This window comes from Podarcis muralis, chromosome 7, assembly GCF_964188315.1.
Source record: "Podarcis muralis chromosome 7, rPodMur119.hap1.1, whole genome shotgun sequence".
In the NCBI taxonomy this organism is placed as follows: domain Eukaryota; kingdom Metazoa; phylum Chordata; class Lepidosauria; order Squamata; family Lacertidae; genus Podarcis; species Podarcis muralis.
The window spans coordinates 91,249,031-91,269,264 of record NC_135661.1 but is presented as its reverse complement, the minus strand read 5'-3'; the positions used below and the strand labels follow the sequence as shown (position 1 = coordinate 91,269,264).

The 20,234-nt window shown below is 54.0% G+C and overlaps 1 protein-coding gene across 2 annotated transcripts in view; it reads left to right on the top strand.

Moving 5' to 3' along the window:
- Positions 1 to 3,042: 3,042 nt before the first annotated feature.
- Positions 3,043 to 20,234, top strand: part of LOC114603047 (leucine-rich repeat and fibronectin type III domain-containing protein 1-like protein) — a 63,424-nt gene continuing 46,232 nt past the window's right edge. The window contains exon 1 of one of the 2 annotated variants that reach the window (XM_077932453.1): positions 3,043 to 3,357. The gene's annotated coding sequence lies outside the window, so the exon portion shown is untranslated. The remainder of the gene's footprint in view (positions 3,358 to 20,234) is intronic. The other variant, XM_077932454.1, reaches the window with a different exon arrangement.

Sequence of the window (20,234 nt, the reverse complement as noted above, 5' to 3'; positions counted from 1 at the left end):
TTCAGATTGGGACGCAGTATCGTTGATCCATGTTTTACTCTGAACCATATTATAAGGAAGTATGCCAGGAATATTAAGAATAATCTTTATGTAGCCTTTTATTGATCTTTCTGCTGCATTCGACTCTATTACTTGAAGCAGACGGTGAGAGAAATTTCAAATTGCTGACATTGACCGTCGGCTTCTGCTATTGATCCAAGAACTATACGCAGCAATACACAAATGAGGGTCAGAGCAGGTCTGAATGGTGTTATGTCTGATGCTTTTAAGGGGCTGATGCCATGAGGGGTGAAGCAAGGTTGCGTTCTGGCTCCCACTGTTTTCAACATTATATTAATGGTTTGATGCCATATTTAGCCAGTGCAAACTTCCCCTCTCCAGTCACTAGGAACAGAAAGAACCTCCCTCTCTATGTATGCAGATACATCAAGTTTCAGGGCTCCTGTGTCTTTCCTGACTGGGTGTCAGAGATTTCTTAGAGATGTCCAGCATGTACTGTAAACAGGAAAGCCTAACTATAAATTACTCCACAACCAAGATGGTGATTTTTGGCACACACAGTCCTAGGTATTAATGATGCTTAGATTAGCAAGCTGTAGAACAGAGTTGCTCCTTTAGATACATTTAGTGACACCCTCCCTAGGAAGCGTCATATGGAGACGGTAGAAGTCAAAGCACAGAGGACCACAGAGGCCTCAATGAAGTTCTGTCCCAATAAGGGAGGGCAGCTGATTGAACCTGCCCCAAATATATTTGGTAGCAAAGTGCTTCCTCAAATGCTCTACGGTGTCAAAATCTGGGGCTCTGATACAAACTCCATAAACGTTTTGGAAACTGTGCGGAATAATTTCTTTCAGAAGCTGTACTCTCTGCCATCGAGAATATCAGCAGCTCTTCTTCATACAGAATCGGAGTGGCCAGCAATTAAAGACAAGAGCAGACTGTGTTCGGTTAAAGTATATTTTAAATTTTTTTACTATGCCTATTAAGGGACCCGGGTGGCGCTGTGGTCTAAACCACTGAGCCTCTTGGGCTTGTCGATCAGAAGGTCGGCGGTTCGAATCCCCGCGACGGGCTGAGCTCCCATTGCTCGGTCCCTGCTCCTGCCAACCTAGCAGTTTGAAAGCACATCAAAGTGCAAGTAGATAAATAGGTACCGCTCTGGTGGGAAGGTAAACGGCGTTTCCGTGCGCTGCTCTGGTTCGCCAGAAGCGGCTTAGTCATGCTGGCCACATGACCCGGAAGCTGTACGCTGGCTCCCTCGGCCAGTAAAGCAGGATGAGCGCCGCAGCCCCAGAGTCGGTCACGACTGGACCTAATGGTCAGGGGTCCCTTTACCTTTACTATGCCTTTTGAGCATTTGCATGCAGTTTGGCTATATGGAATTGGGTGATAACCAACTCTGGGAAGCAGCTCGTCAAGAAGTATTAGACTATTATTATTTTCCAGAATTGAAATCTGCTTTGACCTTGAGTAAGTGTCAACTATGGGATTGGCTCTTCTGGATAGAATCGAAAAGGGACCTGCACCTAATTAAAAACACTTAATTTTCCCCTTGGTAACCACTCTTGAGGGCAGAGCATTTCAAAGCTAGTTATCTGACCAACTCTCACCAGTTTCCTTAAGAAATGCCTCTCCTGAGCTGTGTTTCAAGTACCGTCTTGGACGGCCACTGCAAGATCCAGCACGCAGACAGACTTGGTATTTGTGGTCAACCTCAGTTGGAAGACATCGCTCACGATCTGTCAGCCTGCCCCTTATAGAGAGATCCAAGAGATGAGAGTCTGAAATCTTTGTTCGCCCAAGCAAGCAGGCACACCCCAGCAGAAATGACCCCGTTTCTTTTGAGTCAGAATAATAACTTCTTTACACAGAGTGGCCCTCTATGCTTTGGCTGCAGGGGAGAAAATCAGGAAAAAGGGAGTTAGATAAAATTACTATAAATTGTTGTGGTGATTAGTGGGTTTGATCTGAAGTCAAGCTGGACAGCGTTTTGGCGTCTCTAGTAATTTCTCTCTCATACCTCATGGATGTTGGTAAACTGGATTTTAGAAAGGCAAAATAACATTGGAATTGGAGCTGTCAGAGATGCACAAGGGAAACTGTTTTAATGCTCAGGAATTTGGCAGTCTATGGTACATTATGCATTCTTATATTATGGATGCCTGCTCCATATTATTTTATTGACACTATTGCTTAATACAAGGTTTGTCATGGCCTTTGGCTAGAACAATAAAATTATGAACTCAACTGCTCTCAGGAGAGCGGAGCGCCCGGAGGGGAAGGGAACATCGCTTCCCCATCGCTCACTTTATTTAAAACCATTTACAACCGTTTCCTTTCGGCAACTCCTGCAGCCAAACCAAATGCGCAGCTTTCCTTTTCTTTGGTCCACATCAGCGACGCCGGGAGGGGGTGGTCATGTCGTCTGGACAGCCTTGGACCTCCAGACACACGGCCCCGGCTTGCGGTTGACAAAAATGCAGCGCGAAGAATGTAAACCAGTCAAAACTACCAAGTCCCACCAGGCACTCTCTCCCTAAAAGGGGGGTTCCCTTAGTAGACGGGCAGAGGACCCGTCTCGTCCACGGGGCAGGGGGCTTGGCGATGGGAGCGCAATGGAGGCGCGGTGTGTCCGCAGCCGGCTGGAGAGCGGGGCGCAAGAGGCAGAGACCATCTCCCGACAGTCAGGTTGGCCCTCCGCGCCCTCTGGGGGCAAAGAGCGCCCCAAGTGCCGCGGAAAGCCGAAGCAGCCCTCAGCGCCCCACCCCGGCCCTTCGGAGGCCCGGCGGCATTACGGAGGGAAGCGCGCCCGGCGCCCCCGTCTCGCGCCAAAGGGCATCCCCGCTCCGCTCTCGGGAGCCAAAAAGCAGGCGAGGCAACGCCAGGGAAGGGGGCGCGCGGGGGTCGCGGGGCGCTCCCGGAGCTGGCCGGTTCCTGACGGCTGAGAGGCTCCCCCCAGCGGGCACGGCCGAGCCGGGGCTACGGCGCCTGCTCGGCTTTGGCGGTGGGGGGGGGGGGAGAGGAGGAGCCACCGCCGCCTCCGCGACGCCGGCAGCCGAGCCGCGCTCCGACGCAGGCGAGCTGGACTAGGACGCCGGAGCGGGCAAGGCGCGGCCGGGCCACGGGGCGAGGGGGCAGGGGACGCGCCCGGATGGAGGAGCCGCCCTCCGGCCCCGCCGACTGAGCGACGCCCGCCGCGGCCCCGGCAGGCGGACAGGAGGAGCCGCCGACGGGCGCATGGCCAACCGAGCCGGAGCCGCCGCCGCGGAGCCCCCAGGAGCAGCAGCCGGGGAGGGGCGGCAGCATCAGCAGCAGCAGGGACGGCGCCGCTCCCGAGGGAGGCCGTGGGGCCAGGTAAGAGGGCGCGGCTACATGGGGGGGGGGCACTCGCGGCTGCTGGTCCCCGGCTCGAAATCGCCTCGAAATTGGCCGGCGCTTGCAGCCTCCCGCTCTGCCCAGAGGCGGGGCAGGCGGCCATGAACGGAGGGATCCCCCCCCCCCACGGGAGAAGCGCCCATGCTTCCTCGCCCTGCCCGGCGGCGCTGGGTCGTGTGTCCCCCACGCCCCGGACGAGCGAGGCTCCGCTGCAGCGCAGGCGTGGGGAGAACGCCGTTTCAGCACCCCGGAGGCAGCAGGCGGCGCCCCCAGGGAAGTTTGCCGCTGGCTCCGGGCCCCGCAAGAACCGCCCCCCTTTGGACGGCAATGCGCGCTCTCGTGGGTTTGTGTGTTGCGGGTGGGGGGCGCTCCGTGTTTTCCGTTCCGCCTCCCGTTCTCAGGGCTTGGCTTAAGCGGCCCGCCCCTCCCGGAGCCGAGACCCGGCGACCTGCTCGCTGCAGCCACAGCAACCTTGACTTGCGGGCAGGCGGGGCGGCTCCTCTTCTACTAAGGCGGCGCCCCCTTCCTGGCCCGGCCGGGCTCGAGGGTCCTGCGCTCCGTCCTGGCTCGGCACCAGCCCGGCGGCGCCAAGGACGGGCCCAATCTGCGCTCCGCAGCCGCCTGGAAAGGCGAGGCGAGCTCCGAGGGGGCGCCCCGGCTTCGCTCGCCCCCCACAGTTGGGGAAGCCTCCGTCTGACTGGGGCGGAGGCGCTGGAGGCGGCGGCCTGGCCTCTTGGGGTCGTCGAAGGAGGCGTCCTACTTCCGAGTCGGCCGTCTGGTTTTGGTGGGCAGAGAAAGCGGAGCTGCCGGAGCTGGAGTTCCCAGGCCGAGGCCTCCTTGGGAAGAGACGAGGGCGGCGCCCCGTCGGGGGTCGCTCTCCGCCGCCGCATCCCTGTCCCCGCCGGAGGGAGGGGGTTCCAGGCGGGCTTCTCGACCCCTTTATTTGGGGAGCCGGTGGCAGGACGGGAGGAGGAGCTGCAGGCTGCGCCCCGGCCACTCCTCGGATGTTTCACCGGCGGAGCAGCTTCCCAGGTTCTCGAAGAGAACCCAGACCTTGCGGCGGGGGCTCCTCGGTGCCCTTCAGGCTGCCGAAGACCCAGTCAGACCAGCAGCCCACCCAGCTAAGGACCAGCAGCAACGGCTCTGCCGACCGTCGGAGGTCCCTCCCGGGCCTGCCTGCAGATGCCGCCTTCGGGGCTCGAACCTGCTGGGCGAAGGTGCTTCGCGGAGCTGGTGCGCCGAGCCATTCCGAAGCGTCACGTGCTTCCTTCCAGGCCAGAGAGAGAAGGGTGCAAAAGATGCGCCGAAGCAAATGGTCCAGTTGTCTGAGGGGAGGAGGAGAAGGGCTTGCCGCTGCCTTCCTCGCGGGCTGCCAGTGGGGGGAGCTAGAGAGCCTCACCGGCCTCTCCTGCTCTGGGGAAGGGAAGATCCCACCGGCCCCGTGCGCCCCTCCTGGGGTGTCCCCGACTCTGCTTTGCTGGAGTGTCTGTGCGTCTCTCAAGGGGTGTCCTGTGGAGGGATGGAGCCCTGCTTTAGGGGAGAGGGGTCCAGTGGTCAGAGCTCCAGGGTTAGGCCCCTCTCTGCTGCAGTCCTTGGAAGTGCTGTTGAACCTCTCAAGAGTGATGCTGCGCAGGCAGAGCTCCTGTTTCCTGCTGACGTGGCTCTGGAAGAGCTGCAATGCTCCCGCTGTGCGGCTCATGATGACCCCATAGCCCTCCAGCCGGTTGGAGTGGGAGAGTGGCTTGTGGCTTAGGACCCCCCCATTCCTTGTGGATCTCCTTCTGGTGGGACTCCAAAGCTCCTTTCTCAGGCTGATGCCCGCCAGGGTAAGACTCACCCACTGCCTGCGCCCTCCTTGGCTCCCTGCTGATCTCTGGTCCAGGCAGCAGCACCCCAAGTGGAGAGGGTGGTATGGGGGTGAGCCTTTGGTGCCTGCAATGGCCCTGAGAGAGTCTGCCTCAGTGAGCAAGGTGCCCCCCCCGGGGGGCAGGGGGTGTCCCCATGCACTAACTACCCTGCACTCTTACACAGCGGCTGCACTGTGGGGCTGGCCCCATGGGGCCTTTAACTCCCCCTGGCCTCTGGGAGCCTCTGTCTTCCACAACCTCCTTGGAAGCAAAGAGAAAGATCCCTTCCATCACCGATGCGCTTCCCGCAACGGGCATTTCAGGGAAACGGGAAAAGGTCACTGCTGCCCACGCAAATGCTTCTGCGCTAATATAATATGGCAGAATACTTCTCCGGGTTCCGTAAACGAAGCTTTGCTTCCTGGAGAGATGCTGTTTGGGGCTGCCTTTTCCTCTCTTGGTTTGAGCCTTTGGCCAAACTAGCAGCTGTGACCCGGAAGTCCCGCCTCTCCCTTCCTGCCATTTTGCCCACCTTGAAAGGTCAAGGCTCTTCCTGCCAGCCTTCTGCACTCCTCTGGGTGCCCTCTTGGTGGCCTGGATGTGTTGCCCAGCCTCTGCCCTCTGGCCCCGTCCCCTCTCTCGGTCCTTCTCTCTGGCATCTCCTTCCAACCCAACAACTCTGTGAGTCTGTGAATGTGGCTTTCTCTTCCCTCCCTCACCTGTGTGGGCTTTTTGTTGCTGTGCATTCCAAATATACTTAATTTGGGTTGATTCCCACCTGCAATTAGCACATCTCCTCCTCCTGCCTCACCCTCCCTTTTGCTTTCATCTTGTGTGGTTAACTGGAAGGGGAGAGGGGCTGATCCTCTGGCCAAGGGGAAGGCAGTGGCCAAGGGTCTGTAGGCCACTCAGTAGGTGAGACGTAGCTCTGGTGACTCAGAGGCCGTCTGTTCATGGATGAGGAGAGAGTCACCTTCTGCTGACATGGCTACCAGACTTCTACACTGTGGAGCTGGGAAAGAGGTCCCCAGAAGTCCCTCTGGCTGGCCATTTACCCCAGTGTAGCCCACTGCATGGGCTGGGGGTTCCTCCTGCCTTCTGACCAAGGTGTAGGGTCAGTGCAGAGTGGAACGTGGCCCTCTCTGTGTGGACTTCCATGGCACAGAGCAGAGGTGCAGTTGGGTCTCTTGCTTGGAGACCTCTTGTGTGGAGGTCTTCTCATCTTGCAGGGTCAGCGTTACCTTGCAAGGTGCCTGCTCAGCTGAGGGAAGGTGAAGGAGTAGGGCGCGTCCTGCTTTCTCGCTGCAGGAAGGGGCAGAGGGAGAGAGCGCTGCCTCGTATGGAGTCAGGCAAGCTCAGTCCTGTCTGCACTGCCTAGTAGCAGAGGTGATCCAGGGCTTTGGGCAGAAGCTGTTGACTCCCCAGGACCTTCTGCCTGGAAGGAGATGCTTTGCCCCTGAACCACGAGGGCCTTTCCTCGAGGTGGAGCAGAGTGACTTTCAAAGGAAGGCAAACCGTAAGCTGCTTTGAGCATGATTTTTTGTGTGGAAAAGTGGCAAACAGATGGATGGATGGATGGATGGATGGATTGATTGATTGAGCAACCAGCTGTGCCATTCAAGGGTCCTGCACATCTGTCTGTCTTGGAAGGCCAGTTCTCTTGGGAGAAGGGCCTTCAGTGGGCCAGACCCTGTGGGTGGACATGGGGCAGGTGTTAAGACCATGCCCTGCCCCATCTCCCAAGACGAAAGAGGGCCAGGGCAGTGTTTATGTGTTGCATTTGTATCTCACTTTTTTCCTCCAAGGGGCTCCAAGTGGTGTACATTGTTCTCCCGCTCCCCATTTAATCTTCACAATGACCCTGTGAGGTAGGTTAGGCTGAGAGGCAGGGACTGCCTCGCCCGCCCACCCCAAGTCACACCCTGTGAGCTGAGTGGGGATTTGAACCCTGCTCTCTCCCAGGTCCCAGTCTGGCCCTCTCCCCACAACAGCACACTGACTCTCTCAGCATCCTATTGATGCTGCATGGGGTGCAGTGCTTGGAGGGAGGAGGATGTTTGCTTGGGAATCCTGGGGGGGGGGGAGCGCAAAGCCTTCTCCAGCCTCCTAGTCCACTGTGGCAGGTTGCCTTGCTCAGCCAAGGCTCTCCTTCTTCGGATGGCCAAGCGAGACCTGCGGGGAACGGGGAAGGGAGAGCAATATGGCTGCTTGCTCAGCGCAAAACTTCTGAAGAATCTGCAGGGGATGGGGGGGAGGGCAGGCAAAGCAGGAGAGGGAGGAAGGAGGGCTGTTCTGGCACTGGTGATGAATGGCCAAGAGAGGCAGCCGGCTTGTTTGAGGGGTCTGTTCATTTATCAAAATAGATGGCTCTGTTTTGCTGCAGCTGCTGCAAACGACCGTTTGGGGTTGGGGGTTGAAGTTTGGGTCTTGAGGACAGCAAACGTCAGTTGCAAGGAGTCTTGGAAGACGATGATTATTTATTATTGTGGTGGTTGTCATCTGCTTCTACCCCACCTTCCTCCAAGGAGAGAAAGACTGTTTACATCGTTACATCTTCGCAGCAACCCAGTGAAGCAGGTTGCACTGAGAGAGGCAGGGACTGGCCCAAGGTCACGCCCAGGGAGAGCTTTGCAGTTGAGGGGGGAGGATTTCAACCCGGGTATCCCAGATCCTGGTGTTACACGAATTTTAAGGTGTGCACATAGTGGACATACACTCCACAGAAGACCCGAGCCCTCACCTTTCTTGGTGGTAGATAATAATAATATGATAATAATTTAATATTTATACCCTGCCCACCTGGCTGGGTTTCCCCAGACACTCTGGGCGGCTTCCAGCAAAATATTAAAATACAGTAATGCATCAAACATTAAAAGCTTCCCTAAACAGGGCTGCCTTCAGATGTCTTCTAAAAGTCTGGTAGTTGTTGTTCTCTTTGACATCTGGTGGGAGGGCATTCTACAGGGTGGGCGCCACTATCGAGAAGGCCCTCTGCCTAGTTTCCTGCAACTTGGCTCCTCGCAGTGAGGGAACCACCAGAAGGCCCTTGGAGCTGGACCTCAGTGTCTGGGCAGAACTGTGGGGATAGAGATGCTCTCTCAGGTATACTGGGCCTTTGAGGCCGTTTAGGGCTTTCAAGGTCAGCACCAACACTTTGAAGGAGGGTCCATCACTTTTGTTGTGTTTCAAGCATTGTGGGCACCACCACCAAGGAGGCCCTCTGCCTGGTTCCCTGTAACTTGGCTTCTCGCAATGAGGGAACCACCAGAAGGCCCTTGGTGCTGGACCTCAGTGTCCAGGTAGAACGATGGGGGTGGAGACGCTCCTTCAGGTCTACAGGTATACACTCCTTCAGGCATCTGTTTTGCATGCAAAGGCTCCCAGTTCATTCTTTGGCATCTCCAGGTCTGGGGGTGCCAAAGAATGGGAACATCCCTGGGCCAAAACCTTGGAGGGCTGCTGCCAGCCAGTGCAGACAATACTGAGGTGTCAGGTGGACTCTTAACACCAGTCTGACACTCTAACCGCTCTAGGAAGCATAGGAACCAAGCAAACTGCCTCACGTGGAATCAGGCTGTGGCTACATCTGTTTACGCTGCTTGTTCATGCTTGGGGAAGCCATTGCGATGTGGCCTCTGCTATTGTTGGACTAATTATAATAATACCTTGATTGTCCATGTACAACCCGTGTACAATGAAATGCACAATGACTTCAACACTCATCAGCCCCAAACAGCACAGGCAGGGATGGCAGCAGTCCATCAACATGTGGGGGCTACGCATGGTCTGCAAAGATGGCCAGTGGCTGTCTAGGTTTCAGCCAGATGCAAAGCTGTTGTGGCTGATCTTGGAGGAGGATGGAAGGGGGCTTGGAACCTGCCCCGTGTCTTGCTCAGGGGGCTCAATTCCCGTGGCATTTCTTCTCACTATAATAAATAATAAAAAGAACAGTTTCCACACCTGGTGAGCAGGTGTCCTGACTTTGAGAATTTGCACTCTGGCATTATAACAACAGGCATTGTTTCTCTGGAGGGTGAATCACCACCGCCTGACATTCAGAGCTCTCAGGTGACCCTCCTCGCTCTCCTCCATCTCCTCGCTCTCCCCTGCTTTTCAGGAAAGGGGGTGGGCCCTCCTTCCTGTGTCATTCGGCACCTCCTTGGCAAGTGTTCAGGGGAAAGCCATCCCCACCCCCCTGCCTGTTTCCAACACTTCCTTTGCTATCTACAATTAGGAGCCATTTCTGAGTTAGAAAATTGCAGGCTCTTCATCTGAGCTCAGAATAGATTCCCTCGGAGTCTGTGTGTCCTCAACACGCGGCTCATCTTTACCTTTGTGGAATTCCTCCCCTCCCTTTCGGAGAGAGGTTTATTTTGAGGCCTCCGGCATCAGGCAAGCGGCTTCTCTCCCCATCACCCTCTGTGCCCGTCAGAAAGGTGGCTGGCCTGGGCAGGCTCTCCTCCTCCTCCAGCTGAGCCGGCAGCAAAGGCTTTCTCTGCTGGACCCAGAGGCCTTCGAGTGACTGGGAGGCACCTGAGGAGGGAGGGGCCTCCTAACCTTTGCAGATTTCCAGGTGGGCCCTTTCAGTCTGGAGAAAAGGCAAGGAGGAGACAACAGGACAGGAGCTTGTAGAATTAGGCATGGCATAGAGAAAATGCGCAGCTTCTCTCCTTCATAACACTAGGACTGCTGGGCATCCAGAGAAGCTGAATTTTGGGAGGTTCAGGACAGATCAAAGAAATGGTGTTAAGAGTCCACCTCACACCTCAGTATTGTCTGCACTGACTGGCAGCAGCTCTCCAGGGTTTCAGCCCAGGGATGTTCCCAGTCCTACCTGGAGGTGCCAAAGAATGAACTGGGAGACTTTGCATGCAAAGCAGACCCCTGAAGGAGTGTAGACCTGTAGACCTGAAGGAGCGTCTCCACCTACATCATTCAGCCCAGACACAGAGGCCTTCTGGTGGTTCCCTCACTGCAAGAAGTGAGGCTACAGGGAACCAGGCAGAGGGCCTTCTCGGTGGTGGCACCCTCCCATCAGATGTCAAGGAAATAAACCGTGGAACTCCCTCCCACAAGAGGCAGTCATGGCCATCAGGGTGGAGGGCTTTAAAAGAGGATTAGACTTATTTGTAGAGTTGCTCTAGTGCTCGGATCCTGCTCACTGGCTTCCTAAAGGCATCCGACCAGACACTGAAAGGGCAGCATGCTGGACTCTAGGGGGCATTGGCCTGATCCAGCTGCCTCTTGTAATGCTCTTCTGGCCCTTGTGAAGCCCCGTGGGGTCGGGACGTCTGCCGCAGCCTGCGTCTGGCCAAGCGGCGAGCTGCGCATCCTGGCCTGCCCTCCCTGCGCGTTCTGTGGGCTGGGTCATCCCTGTTTGCTCAGACAGTTGCAGCTGTCAGAAACGGGCTTCCTCTCCTGCCGCGCGTGGATGTTCAGAGAGCCAGACCCCGTGAATCTTCCAAAAATAGATACCCCATTTATCAAACCTGCTTAAAGGCACCTGGCGCGTTGGCGGTGGCTCAGGCCTGCCGCACAAAAGAGAGGCTGTGATTCAGGAGCTGGTGGCGCGTCTTGGCCTCCTGAGAAGCACCACAGAGGATGGGCTGGCAAGGAGGAAGAGGAGGCCGCAATGCCTGGAGGACGCCTTCTCCACAACCCCGGCTTCTGGAGAGGCCACGGTTTCTGGCGGGGGAGAGTCCCTGGGCTTATGACCTTCTCTGTAGCTCCAGCGCAGTTCTGGATGTGTGCTTCCCTAGCGGAGTAATCTGAACCCCCATCAAACTGAGCTCACTGTTTATGTCCTCCAAGTGCTATTCTTAAAATCACGACTACAAAAGCACATTATGCAAATATTAATCTAGTGCTAACCACCCCGCTTTCTTCCTGTGCTGATCTAATGATTTTTTATGGCAGCCTCTTTTGAAGCGCTGCATTATAATTCTGTATAGAATTAAAAATCATCAAAGGCACCCCACTGCAACCATGCAATTACTCTTATTTGTTTTATAACTTCTGTAAATAAAACAGCATTTATATATGACCTGCCCTTCCAGTCACTCATTCTGCGAGTGATTCCTTCGTCATTTCACAATGGCCGGCCACTAAACGTGGAGCTGGAGACAGGCAGCCTCTGTGGCCACGGAGGGAGGGGGTTTGTGGCTCAGGAAGATGCGTGGTGTGGGGCAAGGCTGGGACATTGAGAGGACGGAGACCATTGGGTGCCAGATAACTGATTTTGGAGTATTTCTTTTACAACTTGTTGTCCTTCCTTTCTGCCCATCAAGAGGAATTATCCACCTTCGGGGGGGGGGGGAATACTCCTAGAAAAACCCCACCTCAGTAATTCATAGAAGCATCTAGTCATTTTGAATGGTTAAGTGCAATGAAAAAGTCAGCTGGTTCCTTGAGATTCTACTTCCTGGCTAGAATTCTCCAGAACTTTTGTGTCAAGATGGGCTGGAAGGGTGCGGAGTGTCTGTGTGTCTTTTGGCCTTGGGCGGTGTTTGGTGGGAGGGAGTGGGGAGACACCCACTGAGCTCCCCCAAACATGCCCCAGGGTCAGATGTGGATTTGGGGCTGTGCTGCTAAGCCGCTCTCTGCTAAATGGGCCTGGCTCTCAGTTAGCAGCTTGCTTTGCCTTTATCTCCATGAGTGAATGGGAGCCTTTTCCTCTTTAAGCAGGTGAGGCCTCAGCAGCCTTGAGAGCTGCAGCCTTTTCCCCCTGGCAGTCAACCAGGACAGGATTCACAGAACTGGAAGGGAACCCCAGGGTCATCTAGTCCAACCCTCTGCAGTGCTGAAGAATCTCTGACAGATGGCCATCCAACCCCTGCTTGAGAAACAATCAAGGAAGGAGGGTCCTCCTTTGCCTTCTGAGGAAGTCTGTTCCACCGCTGAAGAGCTCTTACCCTCTTCCATGTGGCAGCCTTTCAGATATTTGAAGGTGGCTAGCCTATCCCTTCTCAATCTCTTCTGCAGGCTAAACATCCCCAACTCCCTCAACCGTTCCTCATGTGGCTTGGTTCCCAGACCCTTCTCTATGCATCTTCTAGCTGTTTCCATGTGAATGGCTTCTCCATATTCTCTGCTCCCTGAGCTGCACCAATGCCAGTGTAGTGGTGTAGTGGTTAAGAGCGGTAGACTCGTAATCTGGTGAACCGGGTTTGATTCCCCGCTCCTCCACATGCAGCTGCTGGGTGACCTTGGGCTAGTCACACTTCTCTGAGGCCCACTCACCTCACAGAGTGTTTGTTGTGGGGGAGGAAGGGAAAGGAGATTGTTAGCCGCTTTGAGACTCCTTTTGGGTGGTGATAAAGCGGGATATCAAATCCAAACTCTTCTTCTAGATTCCTTTACACACACACACACACACACACACACACACACAGTGTTTATTATGACGTTTACCTTGAACGTTTCTGCTGTCTGCGGGCAGGTGGCATATTAAAGGTGGCCTTATCGCAGCACCCCAGAGCAGATGGCAGCATGGGCTGCAAGCGAAAAACTACAGCGAGCCCGGGGTGGGGGCAAATGACAGCAGTCCAACCCCCACGGCAGTGGGGGTGGAAGAGGAAGTGGGGCAGCAGTGGGAACCCTGGGAGGAAAAGGACATGAGTGCATGAGAGAGGTTTCTAGGGAGGGAGGGGGTGGCCTTCTTGGCCCTGCCCTTTCCCCTTTGGGCAAAAGGATGCTCTTATCAGAAGGAGCCACGTGACCTCCCCTAATGCACTTGTTGGCCAACCCAGCCCAAACTATTGATTTGCTTTCAGCACTAATGCAGCAGAGCCAGGCTGAGCTTGCCAGCAGCCCATCTGCGGTAGATGCCTCAAACCCTTTAACGTGAATTATTCACCCTTGCAAGCAGGCCCCTTGGCAGCCCCCAGGGTGGAGTCGCAAGCCCCCCGGGGCTTCTGCAACACCAGAATCCATCACGGCCAAGTCCCCAGAGGAGCGAAATGTGGGCACAATCAAGTTGGAAGGCTGGACTGCTGGGATGGGTGTGTGAGAGAGAGCAGTTCTGTTTCCAGCAGTGGCCTCAGCAGAGGGGAGGTTTCAGCACCCTGGACAGGTCCATGCTGGACTCCAGCGCAAGAAGGAGCCTTAAGCTCTGCCATCGCCTTCGCTTTGGTACAGCCTTTCTCCACCTGTGGGTCCCCAGATGTTGTTGAACTACAACTCCCATCACCCCTAGCTAGCAAGGCCAGAGGGATGATGGGAGTTGTAGTCCAACAGCATCTGGGTTGATAACGGCTGCTTTAGTAGCTTTTGCCTCGGAAAGAGCTGGGAGGCCTCCGTTCATCTGTGAGCTGGAGTCCTCCAGATCAGACGAGGCAATGTGGCTTCTCCTCAGGCTAGAGAGGTCCTGCCTCTCCATGGACTTCTCCTGGGCAGGGACTTCAGGTGTAGCCTGTCCGTCTGAGGCCGGTCCTGCATATCGCTCCCTCTCCCTCTCTGAATCCTGGCCTCACACAGACACACACACCCACCCCAGGAAGTCACAGCACTGGGGCTCATTGCTGGGGTTGGGGAAGAGGGAGTCACAGTCTGCAATCCTGGAGAATGAAGTATTAGAGGTTACCGCCCACACACTTCTGCTGTGCTTTGTGCTCATGTGGTGGCACCTCAGTAAAACCTTGTCTTACTGTTTGTAGCAGAGTTTTCCCCCAGAAGCAGAGGACAAGAACAGGAGTCATAGTCAAATTCCTCAGTCAAGACCTTCTTCATTGCTTGACCGGTTGCACAAGCATTTCTGTTACAAATATATACAGTGGTACCTCTGGATGCGAGCGGGATCCGTTCCAGAGCCCCGTTCGCATCCTGAGTAGAACGTAACACGTGACTGCGCATGCGCCGGTCACGCTTTGCCGCTTCCACGCATGCGCGTGATGTCATTTTGAGCATCTGCGCATGTGCGGGCGACGAAACCTGGAAGTAAAGTGCTCCATTACTTCCGGGTCGCCATGGAGCGCAACCCGAAAAGGCTTAACCTGAAGCGACTTCAACCCGAGGTATGACTGTACAAACTATTTACATTCCTTCTATTTCTCTCCAGCAAGGTATAAACTCTGTGTGTGTGTGTGTGTGTGTGTGTGTGTGTGTGTGTGTGTGTGTGCTTTCCTTGTGTGGGAATTGCAGCTTGCAATTTCCTCCCTTTATTTGCACCCCCAGCTGACACCAGTCAAGCCAAGAGTGCCACTCCCAGACACTAAAGAAAATTCTGGAACCCTCTTTAAAGCTGAAAGGAACTTTTATCTGTTTATTGAAGAATGTTTTCCTAATATGAAGCTCAGGGATGTGGCCAGAGAGGAGGGTGCTTTGGGGGGGGGCGTTCCAGTGAACGGGGCCAGAAGCACCTGGGCTGAGCTTTGCAGGGCACTGACCAGGTGAGGCTGCACCGGCTGCCCGTCTCATGTGCTCGACTCCCCACCCAGCTCAGGGCAGGCTTCTTGGGCTCTGCTGCCTCCTCGCAGGGAGCTGGAGAAGGAGCGGGGTGCACAACTCTGCACCCGCTTCTTCACAGTTAGGGCTGCCAACCAACCAACCAACCCACAGTAATTGTTTGATCACCTGCCAATTAATAGATTAATGTGCCTATTATCAAAGCATTACTCTAGGGGTGCCTTCAGGAGGTACCAAAGCGAGATGCCAGTCAGTTTCCCATCCCTCTTTTGAAGTCAGGACATATTTTCTTTTCCGTTGTTAACATTAATGCACCGGAGCGACAAGCATCCTCCAAAACCAAAGACGAGTGCCTTTAATTTGCAGCCTTGCCAATTAAACCCCCCTCTGATTAATCAACAAAATGCATTTCGAATGTTTGTGTCCTGCCTTTTGAGCCAAAGGGCCTGTAATTAAAAATGGTAAAAACGAGATACATAACAGTGATTGAAATATGATATTCCCCCAAACAGTCAATTAAGCAGCAGGGATGGCAGACGAGGCCGATGCAGGAGAGCCCAGGAAAGCAGGCGGGAGTGGAGATCCCCTTGGCACGCGGAGCAGAAGGGCTTTGCTTGGTGCCAAAAGGCTAACCAGTGGGGGGGGCAGCGAGATGACTCCCGCCCCCTTCCAGGAGGGAAGAGGGAAGTGAGTCTGTCAAAGCTTCAGGACCCCATATGGAAGGCCTTTACACACACGAACACACAGAGAGAAAGAGAGTTCTTCACAGGGTCAGGGGGCACTGAGCCCCTGGGCCTCAGAGGAATTTCATTGGGGTGGAGAACTCATTTTCACTAAGGGTTGCAATGTATTTAGAATTGCTTTTTGCTCAATAATAATAATTTTATTTATATCCCCCCCTCCCCAGCCGGACCTGGGCTCAGAGCGTCTAACAACAATAAAAGTAACACAGCATTCTAAAATCAGTTCAAATCAAATTAATGGCAACCATTGGGCTAGAGTTCTGTGAGGATTACCAAAGGAGGGGGTCAGGCTGTGGCTTGGCCAAAGGCCTGGTGAACAGCTCCATCTTGCAGGCCCTGCGGAAAGATGTCAAGTCCCGCAGGGCCCTAGTCTCTTGTGACAGAGCGTTCCACCAGATCGGGGCCAGTACTGAAAAGGCCCTGGCTCTGGTCGAGGCCAGCCTAACCTCCCTGTGACCTCCAAGATGTTTTTGTCTGAAGACTGTAATAATAATAATAATAATAATAATAATAATAATAATAATAATACCCTGTCCATCTGGCTGGGTTTCCCACTTGGCTTCCAACTTGGCTTCCAACAAGAGATTAAAAATACATTAAAACGTCAGTCATGAAAAACTTCCCTAAACAGGGCTGCCTGTTTTTCTAAATGTCAGATAGTTGTTTATTTCTTAGACATCTGATGTGAGGGCATTCCACAGGGCAGGCGCCACCACCAAGAAGACTCTCTACCTGGTTCCCTGTAACTTCACTCCTCGCAAGGAGGGAACCGCCAGAAGGCCCTCGGAGCTGGACCTCAGTGTCCGGGCAGAACGATGGGGGTGGAGACACTCCTTCAGGTCTACTGGGCCTTTGAGGCCGTTTAGGGCTTTCAAGGTCAGCACCAACACTTTGAATAGTGCTCAGAAACGTACTGGGAGCCAATGCAGATCTCTCAGAACCAGTGTTATGTGGTCTCGGCAGCCCCTCCCAGTCCCCAGTCTAGCTGCCACATTCTGGATCAGTTGTAGTTTCCGGGTCACCTTCAAAGGAAGCCCCACGTAGAGAGCATAGCAGTAGTCCAAGCGAGAGATAACCAGAGCATGCACCACTCTGGTGAGACAGTCTGTGGGCAGGGAGGGTCTCATCCTGCATACCAGATGGAGCTGGGAGACAGCTGCCCTGTACACAGAATTGTGACCACATTCAGAAAAGGGGGCCCATCTAGTCCAGAGTCCTGTTTTCATTGTGACCAACCAGGTACCTCTTCTTAGAAGCCAGCAAGGAGGAAGCAGCGATGGCCACCAAGCTGGATGGCTTCGAAAGAGGGTTAGAGAAATTCATGGAGGAGGAGAGGGCCATGGATGGCTCTGCTCTGCCCCCAAAGTTTGGGGCAGCAGAGCTTCTGAATGCCAGTTGCTGGAAACCACAGGAATGGAGAAGGCTCATTTGCTGGGATCCTGTTTTGAGAGTCTCCCACTGGGGCATCCGTTTGGCCACTGTGAGAGCAGGATACTGGGCTAGACTGGCCATTGGCCTCATCCAGCAGGGTCTTCCTGCATCTTTTGGACCTGAGCAGCACCAATGCTCTCCCCGCTTGCGATTCGCAGCCACTGGCTCTGTCCAAAGTAGCTGACAATGCACAGAATGTAACCAACAGCAGTCACAATCCATATCAAAATATTATATCAGCCCATTCAATAAACCTTTCGCTATCAGTTTGTTCAGGGAACAGAATATCCACAGTTCAATTCAATAAAAAAAGCCCAAGCTATAAAGCAGTAGCAAAGAACAGAGATGTGAAATTACATCCAGGTCAGAATAGAGATTAAAATCAATCAGAGCCATGAGATCAAGGCAGTAAAGTGCACTTAAGTGAATTGATATGAAAAGTGCAATCAACACCAAGCATTCCAGAACGGGAGTTTTCAAAACCCCTCTGGAAGTTTAAGGATCAATCGGCCAATTGGTGTCCTGGTTCAATGAATGGATCTGAGCTGTTTTCTGCTGCCTCTGGGTCCTCTTGACCCACAAGAACAGCACCTGCTTCCTGTCAGCATCTCCTGGGATGGCTCCAGCCCTTTCCATGGAAGGATAAAGTTGGTTGGGATACCCAAGGGTCATCTAGTCCAACCCCATGCAGTGTGGGAGTCAAAGCTGAAGCATCCCTGGCAGAGTCCACCACCTTCTGAGGGAGGCCGTTCCACTGTCAAACAGCTTGATTACTGTTAGAAAGGTCCTGTGTGAGTGCCTGGAGGAGGTTGGAGGATGAATGGTGGCTAATGGATTGAGGTTGAATCCTGACAAGACAGAAGGACTGTTTTGGGGGGGCAGGAGGTGGGCAGGTGTGGGGGATTCCCTGGTCCTGAATGGGGTAACTGTGCACCTGAAGGACCAGGTGCAAAGGCTGGGAGTCATTTTGGACTCACAGCTGTCCATGGAGGCACAGGTCAATTCTGTGTCCAGGGCAGCTGTCTGCCAGCTCCATCTGGTACACAGAATGAGACCCTCCCTGCCCGCAGACTGTCTCGCCAGAGTGGTGCATGCTCTGGTTATCTCTCGCTTGGACTACTGCCATGCGGAAATTACAACTAATCCAGAATGTGGCAGCTAGACTGGTGACTGGGAGCAGCCGCTGAGACGATATAACCCCGGTCTTGAAAGACCTACATTGGCTCCCAGTACGTTTCCGAGCACAATTCAAAGTGTTGGTGCTGACCTTTAAAGCCCTAAATGGCCTCAGCCTAGTAGACCTGAAGGAGCGTCTCCATCCCCATCATTCAGCCGAGACACTGAGGTCCAGCTCTGAGGGCCTTCTGTTGGCTCCCTCCCTGTGAGAAGTGCGGTTACAGGGAACCAGGCAGAGGGCCTTCTCGGTGGTGGCGCCCGCCCTGTGGAACACCCTCCCACCAGATGTCAAGGAGATAAATAACTTTGCAACCTTTAGAAGACATCTGAAGGCAGCCCTGTTTAGGGACGTTTTTAATGATTGATGTTTTAATGTGTTTTTAATCTTTGTTGGACGCCACCCAGAGTGGCTGGGGAAACCCAGCCAGATGGGCGGGGTACAAGTAATAAATTATTATTATTATTATTATTATTATTATTATTATTGAAAGCTCTTCTTAAGTTTTAGTCCAAATCTCCTTTCTTGTCCTTGGAATCTGTTGGTTCAAGTTTTGCCTCCTTAAAAGGCTGAGACTTCTCAAGGGTTGACTTTGAGACTCAAAAAATCTTCCTGCTAAAGGTGACTTTGCAAGCAGCCTCCCACACCCTCAGACTTCAGATGTGCCTCAGAACTAGATGAAATGAAACTGAACATGCAGCTATTGGGTCACAGCACCAGAGATGCTGGACTTTGCTGGTGCTGTCAGGCCAGGACTTCCAGGGCTCTGAGAGGAGGGCCTCCCAGCACAACAGGCCTGATTTAGGGCAGGCTGCATCCTGCCCCATCTCTCCTTGGTTCGTTGGGTCCCTGACCTGCATGACCCCAGCCCTAACTTTGGGTGGATGAAGGTGAGCTCCGGTGGGGGCTCCCAGCTGCAAATGAGTCTATTTGGTCTGGAGTCCTGTTGGCATTATGTGGATGCTCAGTCACCTCTCTGGTCAGCCACCAGGAACAGGACACTGGACTGTGTGAGCCATTGGCTGAATCCAGCAGGGCCATCTTATGTTATCTTCTTTCTTTGGCGATCCCTCGTAGCTGAGGAAGATGGTCTTCCACAAACACGGTTTTAACAGTGAGTCCGTAAGTGACTGTGGAGGCCAATTCTGGATCCACACGTCCTTCCACAGTGGGGACATGGGTTTCCGGGCGGGAGTTGATCCCAGTGAGGGTTTGCCAAGCCTGCCTTCCTCTTGGCACGTTTCTCCCTTGCGTCCTGAGTTTGAGTGTCTTCAAAGCCCAGGACACCTTTGGTCAAGCCTGTTCTCCAACTGGAGTGCTCGTAGGCAAGTGTTTCCCAATTGCTGGTGTTTATACTGCATTTTTAAAAATTTGCCTTGAGAGGGTCTTTGAACCTCTTTTGTTGACCACCAGGATTACACTTTCCATTTTTAACTATGGAATAGAGGAGTTACTTTGGAAGACATCTGAACATGTCCAGTCCAACAAAGTTGATGTTGAAAAATCATTGCTTCGACACTGGTGACCTTTGCTTCTTCCAGTACACTGGTATTAGTTCTCCTGTCTTCCCAAGTGATGTGTAAATTTTTCCAGAGACACCATTGATGGAACCTTTTGAGGAGTTGGAGATGGCGTTTGTAGTTGGCCCGTGTTTCACAAGCAGACAGTAAGGTTGGTGGTACAATAGCTTTGTAAACATATCATTATGGAAACTCCAGGTCGAGGGACCATCTAGATTCCTAGACTCTCTGGGGCATTTGGCAAATGGAAGAACAGAAGGCTGAGCTCAATGGGGGTCCTCTTTGGCCTGATCCTGCAGGCTTTTCTCATGTTCCTATGTGCTCTGTCACGGCACCTGTGAGACAGAAAGCAGCAAGATCGGAGGGTGCAGCAGGAACGCCCATCAAAAGACCCCGTTAAAAGGTCAGAGAAAGCAGAGAGGTCTTTGCCAGGGCGTGTGGGGGCTTTGAAGGGCATAGTCTTCTCCATGTGCTCCCTGGGAGAGGGAGAAGAAGCAGAGACCCTCCTGGGTTCACTGTGGCAGAGTCCTGTCTGGGATTTTGGTACTTCTTGGTGGTGGGGGGGATGGGGTTGGGGTACACACTTGCCTGCCTGCCTGCCTGGGCTGCTGCCGCTGGCTGCTTGCAGAGTGAGTCATCCCAGCCTTTGCAATGGCAGCAGGAGCTGGTGACTTTTGAGCAGGATGTTCTGATGGGGAGGGACACTTGTGCGGGCGGCTGGCTGGCAACGGCGCCCAGT